This window comes from Malaclemys terrapin, chromosome 3, assembly GCF_027887155.1.
Source record: "Malaclemys terrapin pileata isolate rMalTer1 chromosome 3, rMalTer1.hap1, whole genome shotgun sequence".
NCBI classification, from domain to species: domain Eukaryota; kingdom Metazoa; phylum Chordata; order Testudines; family Emydidae; genus Malaclemys; species Malaclemys terrapin.
This window is the reverse complement of record NC_071507.1, coordinates 103,984,116-104,006,622: the sequence shown is the minus strand read 5'-3', so window position 1 is coordinate 104,006,622 and position 22,507 is coordinate 103,984,116. Positions and strand designations below refer to the sequence as shown.

Below are 22,507 nucleotides of genomic sequence, written 5' to 3'. Positions count from 1 at the left end.
CCCAAGCCTATTGCTTCATCTTTTCCCTTCTACCTAAATCTAATAGTAAAAACAAGTATGGGAAATTGCAGATATGTTTCTGATTTAAATAGAGTGCTCGATGTGAACCTATTAGATTAATAGTTATAATGAAACTTGCATGCATTTTTCTTGGCAAAGGCTTCAATCACTTCATTGTAAGCAATCCAACTTTCCTGTGTTTCCTCAGCAAAGCAAGTTTCCAGAGAGCTCAGTCTTTCCAAATGCATTGTCAACTGCTGATAAATTTTTATGAGCTTCAGCTTGAGAAGCTGTGGGTGGCAGCAGCCATGGATATCAGAAATGTTGGGAGAGCACTTAGTGTGCGCTGCTCCTCCTTTGGAGTACATCTGCTTCAAGTGTCAAATCATGACTGGATTTTGTTATAATCTGCACTTTTCCCCCCCTGCAGAGTTGGAATAATATCTAAAACGTTATGCGTAAAGCCCAACCCAGGTTTCATTAGGAAAGTAAACATGTCATGGAGGCTCGGATGAATTTCTCACTGAAGGTCTTGAATCTCAGCTCAAGTTGGACTGCCTCAGGATCCTGCCTCCTTGCTTGCCCATTCATGACTCATTGGAACATTGCAGCTAATAGTGCCCAGGCTGATGCTTATGAGAGCCGAGATAAAACATATGCGCAAGCCTTCAACTCCTAAACAAACAGAGGTAACAAGACCATGGGAGGGGAGAAGAGCAGAATCCAATATGATGTTCACTATCTTAATTATTGTATTCGGTGCTTGGATATATAGTGATACGCGCCCTACGTATATTTAGATCTTATAGCTCTTTTCATCCACAGATCTCAAAACTCTTTACAAATATGTGGAAATTAAGGCACAGAGAAGTCAGATGATTTGATCAAGGTCCTACAGCAGTTCAGAAGCCAGGACTAGCACCCAGGTCTCTTGACTCCCAATCCAGTGCCATTTCCACCAAACCATGATAGATTCCTCAGAGGGCATTAGACAGTCATAAGGAACATTTGATTAGAAATCTGTCACTTTTTCATAAACACCAAATTATTGATTGGAGTATTCTTTAAATACTGACTATGAATATAGAGGGGCAGTGCTAGTGAGGTAGGTTAAGGAAAAGGATTGGAGCCTCTGGGTCCCAGGAGGTGTGATAGGAAGGAGCAAGGCCAGCAGAAGTGGGTCTTAGTGGTCATTGGTGTCAGGAAAGAGACATGCTTATAGAAGTGAGTGGGATAAGGCTGTGCCAATGGAAAGGACCAGCACAGGGTTTTGGAGCGGGGGAGAAGGGAGAGAGCCAGCCAGGGTGTGGCAAAAGGGTGTGAAACAGAGGATGGGTGGTGAAATCCTGGGCCAATGGGAGGTAGTGTGATGTTGAGAGAAATTAGGAAGGGATTTATAAGTAGGTCTTGGTATTTGGCATAGCTAAATGTCTGCTATCACATTTAACTATTTGGCCTTCATGCCCATCAAATTTCTGCCTCTGGTCAAATGAACCCAACACCAAGGAAAGGTTTTGTCATATGGTGGTGGACCTCAGCACAGTTTATTATACTGATGAGCGCATGCTAGTAAGTAAAAATAAATAAATCCTTACATGTAACAAAAGTCATCCAGATTAATGTTTTTGTATTATTTCTGATTAATCGTTGATATTGCCCCTACAGTCCTCAATCAGGATGGAGTCCTGCTGGGTGAGGCACTGTACAGAACAGTCCTGGCTCCAGCTAGCTTATTTATATTAACATAGCACCTGCACTCCTTTGTGACAGACAATGTACAAACACAGAACAAAAGGACAGTTCTTTGGGGTAAGGACGATCAGGCAAGACATAACAGGCTAATGAAACAAACAGGTAGGCTGGATGAGGGAGTGGTAGAAGGTAACAAAAATAATAGTTGATAAAATTATCAAAACTGCCTAAAGGATTTAGGAGCCAAAGGCCAATTTTTTTTAAAATGACTTAGGTACTAAGGACTAGCTCCACAAAGGGATTTAAGAGCCTAACTGCTACTTTAGGTGCCTAAGTCCAAAAAGTAGATCCTTAATACCCCTGTTCCACCCTGTAGGCATCTAAAGTCAGTAGAGCACCTAAGTTTCCACTGGTAAAGTCCACATGACACCTACATATCCGCTGTGGGCATGTGCAAAGTTGCTTAATTTCTTATACCACAAAGTGCTTGGTGCCTAAGCCCCAGCAGGATCACCAAACTTGGCATTGCCCCACCTATCTTGTCTGAGGATCCCGAGCCAGTAGGCATTCTCAGAGGCCACCTAAGAGCATGCCTACTGAATTGGGCCCTGCACAAAATGGAGGAGGAGAGGTGTGTGCCTGTAGTACAGTGGAGCAGGGGCTGGAACCTGAGGCTGCCACATTCTCTCTGGTCCAATGACAATTTAAATATTTTATACAAATATGGAGATATACCTATCTCATAGAACTGGAAGGGACCTTGAAAGATCATCAAATCCAGTCCCCTGCCTTCACTAGCAGGACCAAGTACTGTCCCTGACAGGCTTTTTTTTTTGTCCCCAGATCCCTAAATGGCCCCCTCAAGGAGTGAGCTCACAACCCTGGGTTTAACAGGCCAGTGCTCAAACCACTGATATAACCAGGAGACACTAATATAACCAGCCCAGAATACTTGATAGCCCAGTGATTCAGGCACTCACCTGGGAAACTTGGGTTCAAGATCATCCTCTGAATCAGCTAAGGAGGGATTTGAACCTGGGCCTCCACCTCCTCAGGCCAGTATTAACCAGTGGGCTATAGGGAGATCAGCCATGTTACCTTTTCAATTTTTTGTGAGAAAGGACTGAGCTGGCTTAGGCACCTTATTCTCTTTGAGGGGTGCAGCCTAAGCCACAGCCTTCTCTTCAGCATTTCCTAGTAGGCAGCTCCCCACTCAGTCTGCTGGCTTCTATGATTCCTGTTCTTAGGTGCCTGACTTTCCATGTGCTTTGTATAGGGACCCTGGCCCCCTAACTAAGGGCTGAGTATTCTACTGGGCATCTAAAGACAGGTGTTACAATGCTGAACCCACCCTCAGGCTTCAGAACCTGAGCCGCAACTTGAAAGGGCTGTCTACACAGCTATTTTTAGAATGCTAGTGCAAGTCTGAGTCTGACCCAAGCTGGGAGGCTCACTGCTACAGACTGTATCCTAAGTCCCACTGACTTTCAATGTAACTTAGCCTCCTAGGTTATGTTTACACTGCATTATAAACCTGGGCTCAGACTCAGGTTTGAGCCCAAACCCTCCTACTGACACAAATCAGCCTGATTCAGGTCAGCCGTGTCCTAGAACCCACCCTCTAGCCCAAGTCCACTGAGGTCCAAGCCTGTCATTTTATACAGTGGATGCAGTTCAAGCCGCAGATCCGAGTCAGGTCTGCATAGTGCAGTATGGATATGTTAGCATGGTTATGAGACCCAGGTCCAGCAATTGTAAACCCAGGTTTACAATGCAGTATGAACACCAAATTCTTAAGCAGGGGTTTCACAGACCTGGGTTTACAATGCAGTGTAGACCTACCCCTAAATGCTAAGTCACTTTTGAAAATAGGACTTAGGTGCTTTTTGAAAATTTTACCCAGGGTTGTTTAACTATGTGCACAAGTTGTAGCCAAACAGTAATCACATTTCACTACCTACCACGCTTAAGTTTTGGGTTATATTTTGAGATTGGGGGTTTACATAAGCCTTAAAAAATTTGGGTTGCTGAATTCAGGTGAACCTAAACAGCTAGTCTGATTCACCAAGATGGAAAATATCAGGTTTCTCAGTGAGCTAGGTAATGTCCTCTAAAAGTTCTTTTATGTTGTAGAGGAAAGTCCAGTAGATGGTGTGCTTGCTAAATTGCTCGTAATGCTTCTTCATAAAATTGATGGCAGCGTCCACAATGATATTGAAAAATTTGATTGAAAAATTGTCCTTGAGACCTTGAGGAATCTTGTCTGCATCTTTATTAGCAAACTCTTTTACACATTATGTGCAATCTTGGGTGACATCTGACCTTGAACCCTTGTTCTACTACAATTTTTTCCTGTCTGGTCTGTGGTTATCTGTGCATCAGTGAACGCTCTCTAATGATAACTCTCAAGGTTAATGTGCATAATGATTCAAGGAGTTTGAATGATGTAACTGTTCTAATTCAAAGATCCTGGACTGTATCACTAGGCTGATCTGGAAGAATGTGTAATGCCATATTGAAGCCACTGGGAATGCAAGTCCTTCAAATCTTGTGGCTTCAAGTTAGAGGGAGGCATTCTCTCTTGTGGGAATGCAATGACTGTAGGATGCATATTTTGATATTAAATATGAAATGGCTTCTGCTTTTTTATCTTGATCTTCCATTATTCACAGGGGTTTAATAGCATGTTTATCAAAGGCTTCTGTTATGCCAGAGAGTATCAAACAATATCAACGAGTGTTCATCACAGCACAATGTGCCTTCCCTTCAAATGTTTGCACCATTTGGCCTCAGCAAATTTGAGAGTGCTCAGTTCTCTAACTCTGATCCCGCCCCCCAGCCCCCCAGTGCTATTGTGTCTACTTCAGAGACATAGATACATCCACAGATGTAAGAAAGTGTTCTCTGATGTTGGTACATGACCAATATTTTAAAAGTGTAGGTGTTTGCTACTGATGGTATAGCTCAAAAACTAGTATAGTATTTAGCACTGATCCTGATCCCACTATGAAAAATTATCAATTAGCTATTAGTTCTTTATCCTAGGTGATGTGCTATTGCCAAATTTTTTAAATTTGAGTGTCTGAAATTAGGTGGTCTGATTTTTCAAAGACACTGTACTCACAACTCCTAATCAAGACACCTAAGTTAATGAGCAGTGCATATGCTCAGCAAATTTGAAAATCAGGACCCATTTAGGCACCTAAATAACAGGCATTTAAGGTATCTAACCTAGTCAACTAAGTTTGAAAATAAGGCCCATAGATTTCAACTTTGTAAACAAAATTCCCATCAGAAATAAAAGACATGCACGGAGAGAAAAACTGGACTTTTAAATGTTTGGGTAAGCTGTAGAGAGATACGGTAAAAAAAGAGAATGCAAGCAAGCTGTGATTTATCATTTTTGAAGTAGTACATTTTTTATATTTCATTTCCTCCACAATGTAAAATCTACAAAAAGAATCTACAAGGGAGCACTACAGGAGTGTGGGGGTTCCTTAACATATTAGAATTATCCTATGGCCATTTCTTGCTGTGAATCACAAGTCTACAGCATTTTCTAAAAGTACAAAAGTGGGATTATTCTGAACAGATTATTTTTGCCCTCTCTACACAAAACAAGGGAGTTTTAAAACCCTACGCTGTTCGTCATAAGTAAGTTTTAATTTGTATCCACACTGTGTTCTTCTCACTTCATTAGCCTTAGAATTTGTGACTGAACAGCAATGTTTGGGCAGCCTGCTGCCTAGTTGGAGATGTCAGAAGCAATTACTTTCACAGATTTAAGATTTTATCATACAAATTCTCTTTTTAGCTATCTGAGTGGACAGTACAAGCAATAGCATTCATTAAACATTTCATCCTATCTTATCGGCTCCCTAGAGCTTGCATCTCACCAGAGATTGTATCTCACTTTGCATGTGAACAACGTGTGAAGTTAGAACTTTGGCTAAATTAAGTCAGCCAAATGCTTGCTATTTTAGCGACTTTTTTTGAATGCAGTTACCCTTGGGCTATAGTAGAAAGACATATGATGATGAAGGGTACACAGAAAGGTCACATTAGACTTGTATCTTCTTGAGTCTCAAAGAGGAACATAAGTTAGGTTACATAGGAAAGCTTTACATGCACAGGATTACATCACTTTGCTGGCTTCATGACCAGGTTTATGGCCTGCTGTTTACAAACATTTATATAAGGACATTAAAACAACTGAAGAATGACTGCAGTTCTTAGTACTCCCATGCATTCTTTAAAATGGAGCTGTAATCTTGATAGTTATTTGTAATATGAAAATTAAACTGAAAATAAAAATTCAAGAACATTGTAGCCTACAAACAGTAAGACAGAATGAAAGAGTCACTCAGCCAAACTTCATTTTAGTGGTCAGGTATTGACTCAACAGCCTTGGAGCCTTAAGTCCTCTGTTCATCTACAGAAAATATACTATAGAGCACATCATCAGGCAAGCTTATGCCATCTTAACAATTGTGTCAACCTTGTTGTGCATGTGTCTATGCTCAAATTTGTCTCCTGCCAATGTACGTGCACCATTCCGGCAACACAGTAACACCACTTCCCTGAATGGCATAGAGCATGGTCACCATTCTGTGGTCGACACCATATGTGTAGATACCATATGATCTAACTATCCTCCAGCAGCTGTCTCACAATGCCCATCACTGACCGCTCTGGTCACACTTGTGAACTTCACTGCTCGGGGTCAGGAAGACCGCAAGCTGCCCCTCCCCTTCAGAAACCCCGTGTATCTTTGAAATGCCTTTTGCTGACTGGCCATCTTGGTGAGCACACCTAACATGTCTCGCTTGTCGTGTGCAACTGCCCAACTGATCCTGCCAGCTAAACGCTCCAGATGTGCTCCTGCCTGGAGTAGAGAGGAGGTATTGGATCTCTTGGGCCTGGGGGGAGAAGAGGCTGTGCAAGCACAGCTTTGGAGCAGTCATAAAAATGTAGACATCTATGAGAAGCCTGCATGGGGGATGCAAGAGGCATGACAGGGATCACAGCAGTGCCGCGTGAAAGTGAAGGAACTGCGGCAGGCACACCAGAAGACCAGGGAAGCAGACAGTTGATCTGGAGCTGATCCTTAGACCTGCCACTTTTACAGTGAGCTGCATGTATTTGGGGGAGACCTCACCAACAGCCTGCAGGTCACCATGGATACTTCAATGGAGCCCGAGACACAAACCCCTGCTGTGAGCACTGTGGAGGAGGAGGAGGAAAAGGCAGTGGAAGATGAGAGACATGAGACTGTGGGGGTTCAGCTATGCCACAAGCCAGGATCTATCCAAGACTCACCACAGTCCAGTCATTCCCAGCAGCTTAGCCAGGGTGAGCCTGAGGCAGGGGAAGGAACCTTGGGTAAGTGTGTGACTGCATTTCCCATTACAATGTTTAAATGTACAGCTGGTGCCTGACCCCAGTGTAGCAGAACACAGGTAGTGACTTTTCATTAATTTACTTGCACTATAAGAGAGGTAGAGTTGTTATCTACTTTTAATTCCCCTGTAGAGTTAGGTACCTGCTGGGGAGCAGGTGGAGCAGTTTGTTTATGCACACAGGGATGTCCTTTGAATCCTCCTGAGACATCTCGAGGAAATTTTGATGGAAGTATGCTGCATTCCTTTCCCGAAGGTTTCTAGGGATGGCAGCCTTATTTCTTTCTCTGTGGTAGGATGCTTTCCCATGCCAGTCCATGATGACTTTGGTAGGTACAGTTCCAGTAAACAGGTTAGCAGCATATGAGCTGAGGTGGCTTCGGGATGCCAGCAGCAGTTGTACTCTGTCCCTTTGTTACTTTGAGGAGAGAGATCAGCCAAAATCACCACTGCCTGGGGGGGAAGTGCTAGGACTTGTACCCAAGGAAATAGGGGGTTGAAATTTTATTTTTTTCATGAACAATTCCCACCTTGTTCTTGATCCACCCACCACCCCTGCTGGGCCATATCACTAAGGCTGGGACTGGAAAGCAGAGCTGTGCAGAGATGCTACAATGCTGAAGTGTCAATAAGCGTGTCTTGTTTAAAACTTTAGGGGAGCAACAGGAGTTCTGAAACTTAATTTTTGCCTTCCATTTTGACAATGATATCGCTATGTGTTTTATCTGTACCTGCTGCCTTTATGGCTTCCCTCCCTCCCCGCCTCCCGATGGAATACCTGACCATGATAAGGAGGAAAATGAAGCGGACACAGGAAGATATGTTCAGTGAGATCCTGCAAGACAGTGCTACATCAGACTGTGAACAGAGGGCCTGGAGGATGAATATTTCAGACTGTATAGAGAAGGAAAGAGTGGAGAGGAGAAAGTCCCAGCAGGAAAAGAAGAGGAACATAGGAAAAGAACATAATGGGGCTTTTCCAGCAGAAACACAAATGCTTCAAACTTTTGTTGACCTACAGGTTCAATAATCATGGACCTGCCTCTGTTTGCAGCCAATGGAAAAACTCCATTTTAGCACCGCCCCACACCTCCCAACATTTCATGTGACATCAGGGGCTGCATCTCTACCTCTACCAGGCCACACCGGAAACAGTAAGGACAACTACAGCTTCATACGTGATCTCCTGTGAAAGTTATGCTTGCTATCTGTGTAGCCAAAATGAACTGAAATGGACATCAATGTTCTCTCCTCTTAAGTTCTGGCCCATTAATTTATTTCAGAAGTTTTTATTGTATTTGTTTGTTAATTGCACATAGTTTTTTGCACTGGCTTTGGTACACGGTAAAAATCTATTATTTGGTATAATTCATGTTTATTGCTTCACACTATCTGCTGCAGAATGACTAGCACTACTGAAAGCACCCACTACTTGTTACTGTATGGGGTGACAGACCCCATAGCATCAGTGACAAACACTGCAATATTTATAGAAGTACAGCAAGCACTGGAAAATGAACAGGTGCATTAACACAGTGTTATATTCATACATGTACACCAAGCACCACACAATTCCTAATAGCCCCCAAAATGTCAGGAACAGGGAGAGCGCAGTCTACCACACCACATTACTGTTACTGACTGTTAAAGTGCTCTTTCAAGGCCTCCCTGAGCCAAATAGCTGTGCTTTGAGCTCTTCTAGTAGCCTTTGCATCTGGCTTTTCAAATGCTGCAGACAGCCACTCTGCCCGGCACCCTGACGGCAGCTTTTCATCCTTTGCCTCACAGATATATTTATGCAGGACACAATAGGCAGCTATATCCATTGGGATATTTTTCTCACCATGATCCAATCTTGTAAGTAAACAATGCCAGCGTCCCTTCCATCTACCAAAAGCACATTCAACTGTGATTCGGCTCCTGCTGAGCAGGTAGTTGAATCGTTCCTTGGTGCTGTTGAGGTGGCAAGTGTCCAGCTTCATGAGGCAGGGAAGCAAGGGCTAGGCTGCATCCTGCAGGATCATTATTGGCATTTCAACATTGTCAATGGTAATCCACTGGTTAGGAAAGAAAGTCCCTGCTTGCAGCTTTTTGAACTGTCCTGTGTTCTTAAAGATGTGAGCAATATACTCCTTCTCTGACCAGTCAACATTGATATCAGTGAATTGTCCCAAGTGACCCACCAACTCTTACATAAGCTTAGAAAAGAAGCCCTTTCTGTTGATGTACTTTCTGTGGCAAGGTGTGCTGGTGCCAAAATAGAGATAGGTTTGTCATCTATCACCCCACCACAGCTCAAGAACCCCCTTGCTGCAAATCTATCCTCTATGTCCTGCATAGCAGGAGAAAAGTAATGGCCCTGCACACTTGCATGACACTGTGGGTTTTCCAACTCCAAAACGATTTCCCATTGACAGGTAGCAATCTGGCATTGCAAACTTCCACAGAGCATTAGCCTCTGACTTCTCAACTGTCAGTGCAGCTCTCTGCTCTGGAGGGCTGGAGTGAGCTCCGAAAACAGATCCAGAAATGTGGCCTTGTGCATCTGAAAGATCTGCAGCCACTGCTCATCACCCCAAACCTGCATTACGAGGTGATTGTCATGCTGTCTGGAGTGGCTTATGACCATGAGTGCCAACCTCAGGGCAGATTGTCAAAAAACGGACAGAAATCCCAAATTGGTTATATGTTCTATAATTAGATTTCACCAACCCAGTAACAAATGTGAACTCCTAAAGCACTCTAACAGTCTTACTATGGAGTCACAGATAGACTGAAATGCTCCAGGAGACTATCTTGCCACCTAGGCAAGCTGGACTATTTGATAGATGGTCACTTTACAACAAAAATCACAGCAATATTCAGGTTACTCCCAGTCCCAAAGGACCAGTCACTTACCCCAGGTCAATTGTACTCCAATTTCAAACCAAAGACAACGTCTGAAGCCAATCCTGTAATAAACTAACTAAAAATATATTAACTAAGAAAAGAAATGAGTTATTTACATGGTTAAAACAGGAAACATACACAGAAATAAGTTGCAGTCTTAGATTTAAAAAAGTAATATAAGCTTCTGTAATAAGCAGCTCTAATGTCCTTTAGGACTGACCCAGGCCAAGCAGCATGGGGATCTCTTGCTTATGCTTAGGAATCTTTGCTCCTCAGAGTCCAGGCAGCATAAAGAGACCAAATTTCTCCTTGTCAGGGATTTTTATCCCATTCATCCCAGAATCCAAACTACTGGGATGAGTTCATACATAGGTCTCCCCTTCCTGGAGGGAGTGAGGGAGTCCACAAAGTCTCTGTCCTTTGATGCTACATAATGCCTCATTTGACTTCAATGGGACATCTTGTGTGCAGAATGAATCCTTTACCTTAATTAGTGCTTCTTTTCCTGTTTAGTGAGCTATAAAATTACAGAGGTTTACAATGTAAACACTCAATATAACTTCATACCCTGGCATACAGGATTAATACATGTAGCATCCTACAAGCATTTTCTTATAACACTAATATCTATTTTAAGTATATTATCCCACAGGTGAGCCAGACTGGTTTCCAGCTATGCATTTAACAATGTACAGTGAGGCCCTGGACCTTGGCAGGAGCAGGTACCTGGTCTGCCAGCATCACAGTGATCCCACCAGTCAGTGCTCATTTCTTGGTCCCAGAACCAGCATTCCACCTTCTGCAGCTGCTCTGTGAACACCATCAACAACCTTGAATTGTTTTTTGCTACATCCTGCAGCAATTTGTCCATTGTTGTGGGATTTTTCCCTGCAACACTGCAAATACTGGAGGCTCTTTCATCCTGTGTTTGCAACGCTCATGACAATAGTGCAGAGTTCCATGCTTCTGTCAGAGACAGTGAAAAGTTACCATGTGGGTTTGTGGGATTTCAGAAAAAGGGGTGAAGATTATGGGATATGGATGGCATTACAGGATGGAGAAAGTTACATGATGGAAACTTGACCCCGACTCCTAGTCAACCCCATGCAACTAGTTTCTGTCCTACGCACTGGACAATGGCGAGGTGCATACCTGCCCATGGTGCACTTCACTGTGCATTGACACAAGCACTCCTGGTGAGTACACGCAGCGCCAAGCCAAGTGTTCAGGCCAAGTATGCATGCGCATAAGTGATACAACGGAATAAAGGTTCCGCAGTTAATGTAACTTGTCAACCAAAACTTGTAGTGTAGATGTGGCCTAAGTGTGTGAGTGTAGACTGTCTCCATAACTATTCAGTATTTGCTCTCTCTGCTGAAACTGCTATACAAGTACCAATTAGTTCTAACCATGGTGGCTGCTTCTGTGACATGAACACCTCTTCAGTAGTAAAGAACTTGAGAACAACAACTCATTTTAAATAGGTCACCAAACAATCATCAGATGGGTAAGGCCTTTCACTTATTACTGACACAGGAAAGATTAGAATTAGTGGGCTAAAGCCAATCTTATTATTATAAACCTGAACCCAGTCTTGCATGATAATTTTCTAAAATAGAGTTCTTCACAGTGTGTCATAGCATTATTATTATTTTATCACAGTAAAACTATGCTATGAAATGTGTAAAATCCAATGACGACTTCTATTTTCATACAGGTAAATTTGGTGTAATTCAGATAGGTTTGAAATTGGAAGAAAATGCATATTAGAGATCTATTTGAATGGAGACAGTTTTCCTGTTTATCGGCAGGGTGCAAAAAACCCGAACGTATCGCATTAAAACATTTGGTTAGCATTCCATTTTTACCAAGAACGTCCTCCCCTCTGCTCCTGGCTATTTTATTATTTATCCTTCAGTGATAGCAATCACCTGAGGAGTAATATGATACATTTAGATTTAGGCACAGAGCCCTTGTGGCAGGCTGAAAGAACTGGGCAAAGAATTCCCAAGAAAAAAATTATTTGATGAAAATACCACTTTCTCCTGTTCATAAGTTCCCCAGGAAAAGACTGTGAAAGGTTTTTGTTGTTGCTAGTCACAGTTCTTCACACAGTGTTGTGTGATCAAATTTCAGCTTTTGGACTGCTTACAAATAGTTTGCTATTGGTATTTCTTAATTAAACTATATTAGTGATTCAATACTTTAACTGAATGCCTGGCCACCTAAATCATGTGGCCACCTAAATCTATTTTCTGACTAGGAGGACCTAATCTTTATAAAACACTATTGTTTTCAACTGAAATAGACTTTATTTAACTATGGCTAGTTTTTCAAATGTGGCCACTGATTTGACAAACCCAAAATGAAAGGGAAAACAGGACAAATAATATCTCTGCCTGATAACTTAGTACTAAGCACCCAAAACTTGTTTTCCCAGTACTTTTTAAAAGGCCTTTTTAAAGGGATCATCTAATCAAGCTGACCCAATGTCATCACACTTTACAAAGTGCTGGAATATCCACCTGTTAAACAGGTATTTTTCAAAGTGAAAATACAAACACTATCCTCTATTTAGAGAAAACATACCTGTGATACAAACCTTCATTTAAAAATCACTTTAATACGTGACCAACATCATAGTAAACTGAGGTCCTTCAGAAAACCATTACATGCTACACGCAGAGATTAGAGCCTTATCCTACAATCAGATCTGTGCCCATGCAGAGAAACACCAATTTCAGGGGGACTCCATATGATCTCAGGGCGATGCCTGTTTGCATCTAATTGCAGGATCATAGTCTAACATTCCTCCTCCTCAAAATAGATACAGTAACTTCATTTCAGAAACTAAAACTTTTGATGTTTGCTATATAACAGTGCAGCTTGCCTCTTATGGGCTAGAGTCTGCGGCCAGTCAACCTTCATTACTAAGGAACCTCTGTTGACGAGGGATCACCTGGTTCCCCTATGAAGAGCAGTGGGAAGCTACTGGGGTGAATATGCACTCAGGGAGATCAGAGTTTGTTGGGAGCGAGTAGGTATGAGTGGAGAGACCTAGGCGTGAGACTACAGGCAGGAAAGGCTTGGGAAGAATCATAATAACAGGGTATATCTGTGGACTTGAGGAGACTTTATTTTGAAGTGTTCTGTGGATAAAACCAGATCCCAAGGTATGGGATGGAAAGAGAGCAGTTTCAACAGCTGGAAGAATAGACTTCAGCCAGATAGGGATAAGAATGGCTTGCCAAGGCAGGGAAGACCTGCAGAGAGCAGACTTGGTGGAGAAAAGCCCCAGGACTAAAGGTTTAATTTTTTAAAAAAGTCAGTAAATTAGACCCAGGGAGAAGAGGCATGGGGTAAGGGGGACCCAACTTGTGTGGAGTTCATTTAAGGAGCTTCTTAAAAAGGTAAAGTGAGGGGCCATTTGTTGGGCTGCTGTGGAACCACCAGGGCATTCCTAGGAGGAGGCCACTTGTTCAACTACCTGATAGTGATCTGCTGACTCATCTGATCTACCCCTTATTATATCTCTTCATTTCCGTTGTCGTCCCCACGCCCCATCAGTTTTCTTCTCCTTGTTTAACAATCCCATCCCCAACCAATTCCATCGCTTCGGCTGAAAAATTCCACCTTTCACCTTAAGCCTGACTACCCTTTCTCTCCTGACTCACTGTGACCTAGGATTGAGGAGTCAGGAAAAGCAGGGTATAGGGAGAGGGGAATCTGGCCAGACAAAAAATGAAGGTGACTGCTGGCTTGATGATGTGGACAGACTGGCTGAGGACTCATTTGCTCTTTTGGTACCAGGTGTGGTTTCAGCTGTGTTACATCATAACTCTGAGGAAGAATTAGGCATCTGTCTTTTAGATAGCAGCCGAAGGGGAACAATAAATCAGCACAAGGCTAGCTGGGTATGCTGGGCTGTGTGAGGGAGGTGAGGCAAGGCTCCCAATCAAGTCAGCAGAGAGCTATGGTCATGCTGCTTCATGTGCTCCCAGCCTATGATTTTGTCACACCCAGGAGAAAGAAGACAGGCCCAGGGGCTCATGACAGGAAATGAAACATGAGGTTAATGCTTCCCAGTCTACCGCTGTTTACCAACTTACATTCTACCTCTCTTACACTAATTCTGTTTCTGTGTTTTGTCTATTTATTTTAGATTTGGGAGTTTTTCTTTATTCTGGTCCACTTATGGTGCCATATAAAAACAATATTTGGGTGTGAGAGGGAGGAATGAGAGATTACACACAACTCTTTTGCTTTCAAAATAGCTTTCTCTACTTTGTAGTCATTTTTCTTTATTGTGTAACTTAAGGAGGGTTTTTATTGCTAGCAAAAAGCGAAGACAAGCACTGAGAATCCCACCCTAAAATGTATGGCTAAATCCAGCTTTCTGTTTGTTCCTATGCCCCTTTCTCATACCTAAAATCTACTGTAAGGCACCAGTCATGGGTGCTTCACTCAGGCCTCTTTGGGGGAAGAAATTATTCATAATCAACTATCCAAAAGAATTAAAATCTTCCTCTTCTAGTTTATCAATCTTCTATTTAACTCACATCTGTTTGCAAAACTTGGTGACTCATTCCCACCTTTTAACAGGGGAAAAAACTTTTCCCCCTAAGTAAACCCACATCGGTTAAATTAATCACAAAAAACAATGCCTTCAATGAAAAGTAAGTAGCTACCACCTCCCATCTCACTGGCCCATATTGTTGCATGATAAACAAACAACTTTTAAATGGCAAACAACATTAGGTATTTTTAGAGACACCTTAACTGTTACATTATACTCTAGGCTTTTCTGGGTTGCATAATATTAGAATAATGATCTAATCCGACTCTTGTTTCTTTAGTGACTACCCAATCCTTGAAAACCTTTCAAAAAAAGTTAAGATCAAAAGTCCTCTTAAAGCCACAGAGTTTTAAAAGTGACCCATTTATCCACTTTATTCCCAACCACAATGCAAGACTCAGTATTACTCCACCTGCCACCAAAAAACAAAACAAAAAGTCTTGTGGTCAGCAAAAACTGTTCTATTTTTCTATGTATGCACCCTCCCCACCAGCTCTACTTCCTGGTAATGACTTATGTTTCTCACTGCACAGTTTGCATGAGCAAATGAGGGAAATGTGGTTGAGCTGAAATTACTATAAAGTGGGTGCATAACTGGTTGAAAGACTGAACTCAAAGAATAGTTATCAATGGTTTGCTGTCAAACTGGAAGGACATATCTAGTGGGAAGCAACAGAGGGTCCTGTGGCACCTTAACAGAAGTATTGGAGCATAAGCTTTCGTGGGTGAATGCTCACTTCATCAGACGCAAGTCTAGTGGGGTCCCTCAAGGGTCTGTCCTAGGTCTGGTGCTAGTTAATGTTTTCATTCATGACTTGGATAATGGACTGGAGAGTATGCTTGTAAAATTTGCAGATGATACCAAGCTGGGAGGGGTTGAAAGCACTTTGGAGGACAGGATTAGAATTCAAGATGACCTTGATAAATAGGAGAATTGGTCTGAAATCAACAAAATGAAATTCAGTAAAGACAAGTGCAAAGTACTACATTTAGGAACGAAAAAATCAAATACACAGGTACAAAATTGGGAATAACTGGCTAGGCAGTTGTGCTGTTGAAAAGGACCTGGGGACTATAGAGGATCACAAATGGAATATGAGTCAACAGTGTGATGCAGTTGTGAAAAATGCTAAAATAATTCTGCAGGGTATTAGCAGGACTGTAATATGTAAGACATGGGAGGCATTTGTTCTGCTATACTTGGCACTGGTGACACCTCAGCTGAAGTATTGTGTCCAGTTCTGGGCACCGCACTTTAAGTTGTGGCCAATTTGGAGGGAGTTCAGAGGAGAACAACAAAAGTGATAAAAGGATTAGAAATCCTGACCTAAAAGGAAAGGTTAAAAAGCTGGGCATGTGTAGTCTTGAGAAATGAGGACTGAGGGGAAACCTGATAAATCTTCAGTTATGTTAAGGATGGCTATAAAGGGGACAGTGACCAATTGTTCTCTATGTCCACTGAAGGTAAGACAAGAAGTAATGGGCTTAATCTACAGCAAGGGAGATTTAGGTTAGATGTTAAGAGAAACTTTCCAACTATAAGAATAGTGAAATACTGGAATAGGCTTCCAAGGAAAGTTGTGGAATCCCTGTCACCAGAGGCTTTTAAGAACAGGTTGACAAACACCAGTCACGTATGGTCTATGTCAGTGGTTCTCAAACTTGTGTGCTGGTGACCCCTTTCACACAGCAAGCCTCTGAGTGTGACCCCCTCACCCAATAAATTAAAAACACTTTTAAAATATATTTAACACCATTATAAATTCTGGAGGCAAAGTGGGGTTTGGGGTGGAGGCTGACAGTTTGCGACCCACCATGTAATAACCTTGCGACCCCCTGAGGGGTCCCAACCACCAGTTTGAGAACCCCTGGTCTATGTATACTTGGTCATGCCTCAGGGCAGGTGGTTGCATAGGTGACTTCTAATGGTCTCTTCTAGCTCCACATTTCTACGATTTCTAATCACTCCCATTCTGACACGATGCAGTTATCTGACACAGTGCATGATCATCTCTTAATGCTAACTTTATACTGTGTAACTTTATTGACTTCTTTGGAGTATCTCATTATTTATACAAGGCTCATAATATTTAAAATAGTTAGACCACAACACATTGTAACAAGCTATGTGGTTACAAAGTCCTATGCTTCGCACTAAGTTACTTTGTATATGGATGTGCACTCCCCATTCAATATATTTATTTGAAAATGTTGCAATGTTCATATTTTTTGACAATTAGAACGTAATGATCAAAATCAGCATAATGTGTTATGGGCTATTTTCATGGCAATCAAGTTTAATAGTATAACAAAGTAGTGTTTTTTTTCCTATAAGGCCATTTCTCTTGGATTCTATACTATTAATGTCTGTGTTGTATTTTTGGCCTTGGTTTTGTTTAATATGAGACAATTAGTAAGACATTTGAGTCATGCTGTTACTAACAAGAATGTTTTCTGGGGCACCAGGGCTAAAACAACCAACCAACCAAAAAACCCTAAGGTTTTGTTGCTCCATTGTTTTCAGATATTTACATTGATTTATTTCCCTATATAATACAGTAGAACAGTGCAGATCTGACTGAAAGTTCCTGAAATGAATAAAGCTTTGTCCTTTTAATTTCTTTGTAATTCCTTTTGAAAAATACTTCATGAGATCACAAAGTAAAGATTTAAAAAAGCATATGAAACAAATTGATAAACTAAATAATAATAAGTCACCAGGACCAGATGGTATTCACCCAAGAGTTCTGAAGGAACTCAGATGTGAAATTGCAAGACTAACTGTCCTCTGTAATCAGCTTCTGTACCAAATGACTGGAGGATAGCTAATGTGACACCAATTTTTAAAAAGGGTTCCAGAGGAGACCCTGGCAATTACAGGCCAGTAAGCCTGACTTCAGTACTGAGCAAACTGGTTGAAACTAGATGAACATAATTTGTTGGGGAAGAGTCAACATGGTTTTTGTAAAGGGAATTCATGCCTCACCAATCTATTAGAATTCTTTGAGGGGGTCAACAAGCATGTGGACAAGAGGGATCCAGTGGATATAGTGTATTTAGATTTTCAGAAAGCCTTTGACAAGGTCCCTCACCTTGCTTAAGCAAAGTAGGAAGTCCTGGGATAAGAGGGAAGGTTCTCTCATGTATTGGTAACTGGTTAAAAGACAGGAAACAAAAGGTAGGAATAAATGGTCAGTTTTCAGAATGGAGAGAGGTAAATAGTGGTGTCTCCCCGCAGTCTGTACTGGGCCCAGTCCTATTTAACATATTCATAAATGATCTGGAAAAAGAGGTAAACAGGTGGCAAAATTTGCAGATGATACAAAACTACTCAAGATAGTTACGTCCCAGGCAGAATGCGAAGAACTATAAAAGGATCTCTCAAAACTGGGTTACTGGGCAACAAAATGGCAGATGAAATTCAATGTTGATAAATGCAAAGTAATGCACATTGGAAAACATAATCCTAATTATACATACAAAATGATGGGGTGTAAATTAGCTGTTACCACTCAAGAAAGAGATCTTGGAGTCATTGTGGATAGTTCTCTGAAAACATCTACTCAATGTGCAGTGGCAGTCAAAAAAGCAAACAGAATGTTGGGAGTCATTAAGAAAGGGATAGATAATAAGACAGAAAATATCATATAGCCTCTATATAAATCCATGGTACGTCCACATCTTGAATACTGCATGCAGATGTGGTCGCCCCATTTCAAAAAAGATATATTGGACTTGGAAAAGGTTCAGAAAAGAGCAACAAATGATTAGGGGTATGGAACAACTTCCATATGAGGAGAGATTAATAAGATTGGGACTTTTCATCTTGGAAAAGAGATGACTAATGGGGGATATGATAGAGGTTTATAAAATCATGATGTGTGTGGAGAAAGTAAATAAGGAAGTGTAATTTACCCCTTCTCATGACACAAGAACTAGGGGCCACCAAATGAAATTAATAGGCAGCAGGTTTAAAACAAACAAAAGGAAGTATTTTTTCACACAATGCACAGTCAACCTGTGGAACTCCTTGCCAGAGGATGTTGTGAAGACCAGGACTATAACAGGGTTCAAAAAAGAACTAGATAAATTCATGGAGGACAGATCCATCAAAGGCTATTAGCCAGGATGGGCAGGGATGGTGTCCCTAGCCTCTGTTTGCCAGAAGCTGGGAATGGGCGACGGGATGGATCACTTGATGTTTACCTGTTCTATTCATTCCCTCTGGGGCACCTGGCATTGGCCACTGTTGGAAGACAGGATACTGGACTAGATGGGCTTTTGGTCTGACCCCTTTTGGCCGTTCTTATATTCTAACTCAAATTGGTAAATACATGTATGTGTTAATATCTTTTGATCTGCTCATTGTTTGAGGATGTGAGTGTAAAGGTACAGTGGGGTAATGCATTTATTTTCCAAATTCATGCTATTGCACTGTAATGTAAATACCAAAATTATTAATGAGATACTGTCATCTTTAATCAATAAGCAGCAATGTTTTATCCCAGCCTATGCCAATGAAAATTCTATCTACATCATTCTGTACTACAATATGGATCATATGTGTTTGTTTATATTTGATCAATCATAGGAAGTTCATAAATGGAAGAAATTAAGCATTACCTGCTATCAAAAGCATGACATTATAATTCAGGAAGTAGTGTCTTCATCACTATGGATTTCTCATTCACCAAGTGACTACCTATTTCCCTCTTTCCCCAAATATATCTGGGCCCAATCCTGCAAGTGAATCTGCTTGAGGATGGACCTTGGCACCCTTGCTTACCCCCACTGAAGTTTACAGGGCTGTGCATTGGCCAAGCAGACTCCCCATGACAAGCTTTTTGCAGGACTGCAGTCTGTATTATGTTATTATCTTTTATTACTTACGTTCTCCTCCCACTTTCTTTTAAGCTTCATGTCTTTCCTCTACTCCATTCCAATCTCTCTCTTTCCTCCATTTTGCTTTCTCTCCTAACTTCAAATATCCATTTAAGTAACCCACAATAATAAACATAGTAGGGTTGGCTATTTTTTGCCCCTGTACCTGACCTCATTTATCCTTCCATCCCATTAAGTGAATTGTTTATATGAAATTGAGTTTAGTTGCTGTAACTTAAAATGAAAGGAGGGGAAAAAAGTGGTTATGGATTCAAGACCAATGCAAGTTCTTGTTCTCACTGCTGACATTTGCAATGCTGTTCTAGAGGGCTGTGCTGTTGTATTCTCCTCCTGAGTGACAAGCTGATGTAATAGATTATTTCATTCTCTAATTTCAATAATTATATGAAGGTCCCTGGTGACTGTTCAAGTGGAAGCTCAAGTTCCCATTGCGTTTTCCAAAAGGACTAGGAGATAACCTGAGTGACTCAGGCAATATTCTGATTCAACAGTCGTCTTCTACTCCCTTTGAAATCAATGGGAACCTTTCCATCGAATTTGTCAGTCTTAGTAAACTTGTACTTGCATCTACTGCCCTGATTCTGCAAACATAGATATATGTTTTTAACTTTAAGCATGCAGGTACACCCATTGACTTCAAAGTTAAGCACATATATAAATGTTTGCAAAATCAAGGCCTAAGGTTGTATGTAAGCTGCTTTATTAAGCCCTGATTTTGCAGTTGCATTGGTATAGACGGGCCTCCGTACAGGGTCCATCTTTTTGTTCTGTGTTTTTACAATGCTGCACACAATAGTGTTCTGGCTCATGGCTGAAGCTTTTAGGTGGCCTTGCAAGTCAAATAAATAATAAAAATATGATTGCTGCATTTCCTACACAATCACTCATAACAATGAGTCAATTCTCAAGTGCACTAAAGCCCTTTTAAGCTGCTTTCACAGGGTACAGGAGCCTGAATGTGGGCAGAAAATAGGCCCCTGACAATAGCTTCTGCACAGAGGGCTCCTTGCGCTGGTGTAGCGCTGATGCCTAAGGTCTCTACATTGGCTCTGCTCCTGTTTCATGTACTGTGTGCTGGGTAATGAAAGGACTCTGTTTCTAAACTAAACTTGATCTTTATTAAGAGAACTATTTAGAGATGTCAAGTATCAGAAGGGTAGCTGTGTTAGTCTGGATCTGTAAAAAGCAACAGAGAGTCCTGTGGCATCTTTAAGACTAACAGATGTATTGAAGCATAAGCTTTCGTGGGTGAATCCGCATGCATCCGAATGCATGCATCTGATGAAGTGGGCATTCACCCACGAAAGCTTATGCTCCAATACATCTGTTAGTCTTAAAGATGCCACAGGACTCTCTGTTGCTACTTAGAGATGCTGCAGCTCCGACTAGCATTCTAGCCATGTACACACAGACTGACTTCCTGGTGCTTCCTCCAAACTCTTTCCTCCTGCAACTGGTGCTCCTCCCTCTAAATTCCATGCACATGGCTACAACTGTCAGCCCACAATGTAGGGAAAGGATCAGAGGCATGGCTGGAGTGCACATCTTTATGGCTATACTTTACTTCCCAGGGGCCATGGAAAGCAGAGTGCAAGTCAGAACAGCTAAAATGGAAGTCTGGGTGTGTTTCATTCACAAAGAGTGAAGCTGAATACGGGTTAAGTTGAACCAGTGGAACTTTTCTAAATCCTGTGCATTGCTCTGTCCAGGTGGCTGAGCTGCTTCCAACCTAACTCCCTGCATCACAGGTTCCACTGGTTTCTAGTTAATAAAAGTTCCCAGAGGAAACATTGCCCTCTGCTTCCAGTTCCACTGACCATGACACAGGGAAGGTCTTTCTGAATGGCCTCAGTATAGAAATATGGGCTTAAAACTAATTTTGCTTCCCTGCTCCACCCCTGCACAGGAATGGAGTAATCGAGAACTGGCTCCCCAGAATCTATCTCATTCCTTTGGGACACAGTACATTGAGGGAGGAAAAAGAGCTGTATATAAATTAAATGCTATTTTATTGTTTGAAAAAAAAGACATTACATACAAATTTGTGTGTTGGTGATAGCCATGTGATAAATTGCATAATGGTGCAAATTGTGTATATACAAAATTAAAGTATTTGAAGCTTAGTATGATAGTTCAAACTGGCTTATTTTTATGTGGAGCAGTGTGATCCATCAGCTGCTTTGATAAGCTTCAACAGTTTTTTGGAGACGACATGTGATGATCTCATAAGCTGAATCAATTTGATTATTACAAACAAATGTTCTCTAAAATGCCCAAATGATGTATGAATAGATGAATGCTAAGCTTATGCATAGAGATCCATACATTTTTCTTCATTTGTGTTATGCTGTGATGCTGCTGCAGCTTTCAGAGACCTACGTTGCATTTCAGTAGAACTTTGTTGATTTATTTTTAATTTAATTTTAATCATTTCCCTCTGTGTGTTCTATCCATTTTCTTTTTGCCAGTTTATTTACTTAAGCATCAGTGCAGTTCGTCAATAAGAAGCATGGAAAGAGAAAGCTACACTGTCTGGCTTCAGCTGTATTACCACTTGCACATCTATCAAGATTAGCTACTTTTACAGTACATAAAATCCATTTATGTAACCAGAAAATCAAATAAACTCCTAATTTTTTTTTTAAAAAAACCCTCTCATGTCTAGGTCTACTGTTGGCCATATAAAATTATTTCTGGGAATATAACGATATGCAGTTTAATTATTATGTTAAAGTTGCATGTGATCAGAAAAAAACTAAACTATCAAATGTCATATCTGAAAAGAAGAAAATAGGAGATGTGGTGAGTTTGATCACTGGCTTCTTACATTTGGAGAGAGATCAGTTTAAATTTTTTATTTTATTTGTTTTTTAATATTTGCATATGTGTTTCTGATTTCCTCACAGGGATTGGTGTCATCCAAAACCATTTGTGTTTTCTTCCATACCACTCATGTGCTACAAGTGCTATGATAGACTATAATAATACAATTTAAGGGCCTCATTCATGGTGCCCTTATGCTGATCCTGACTTCAGGTGGACTTTGCAG

At 41.2% G+C, this 22,507-nt stretch overlaps 1 long non-coding RNA gene across 1 annotated transcript in view; it reads left to right on the top strand.

The window, feature by feature from the left end:
* Positions 1–22,507, top strand: part of LOC128833536 (uncharacterized) — a 218,230-nt gene that overhangs the window by 115,799 nt on the left and 79,924 nt on the right. The window contains exon 4 of the long non-coding RNA XR_008444261.1: positions 22,365–22,507. This is a non-coding gene — a long non-coding RNA (uncharacterized LOC128833536). The remainder of the gene's footprint in view (positions 1–22,364) is intronic.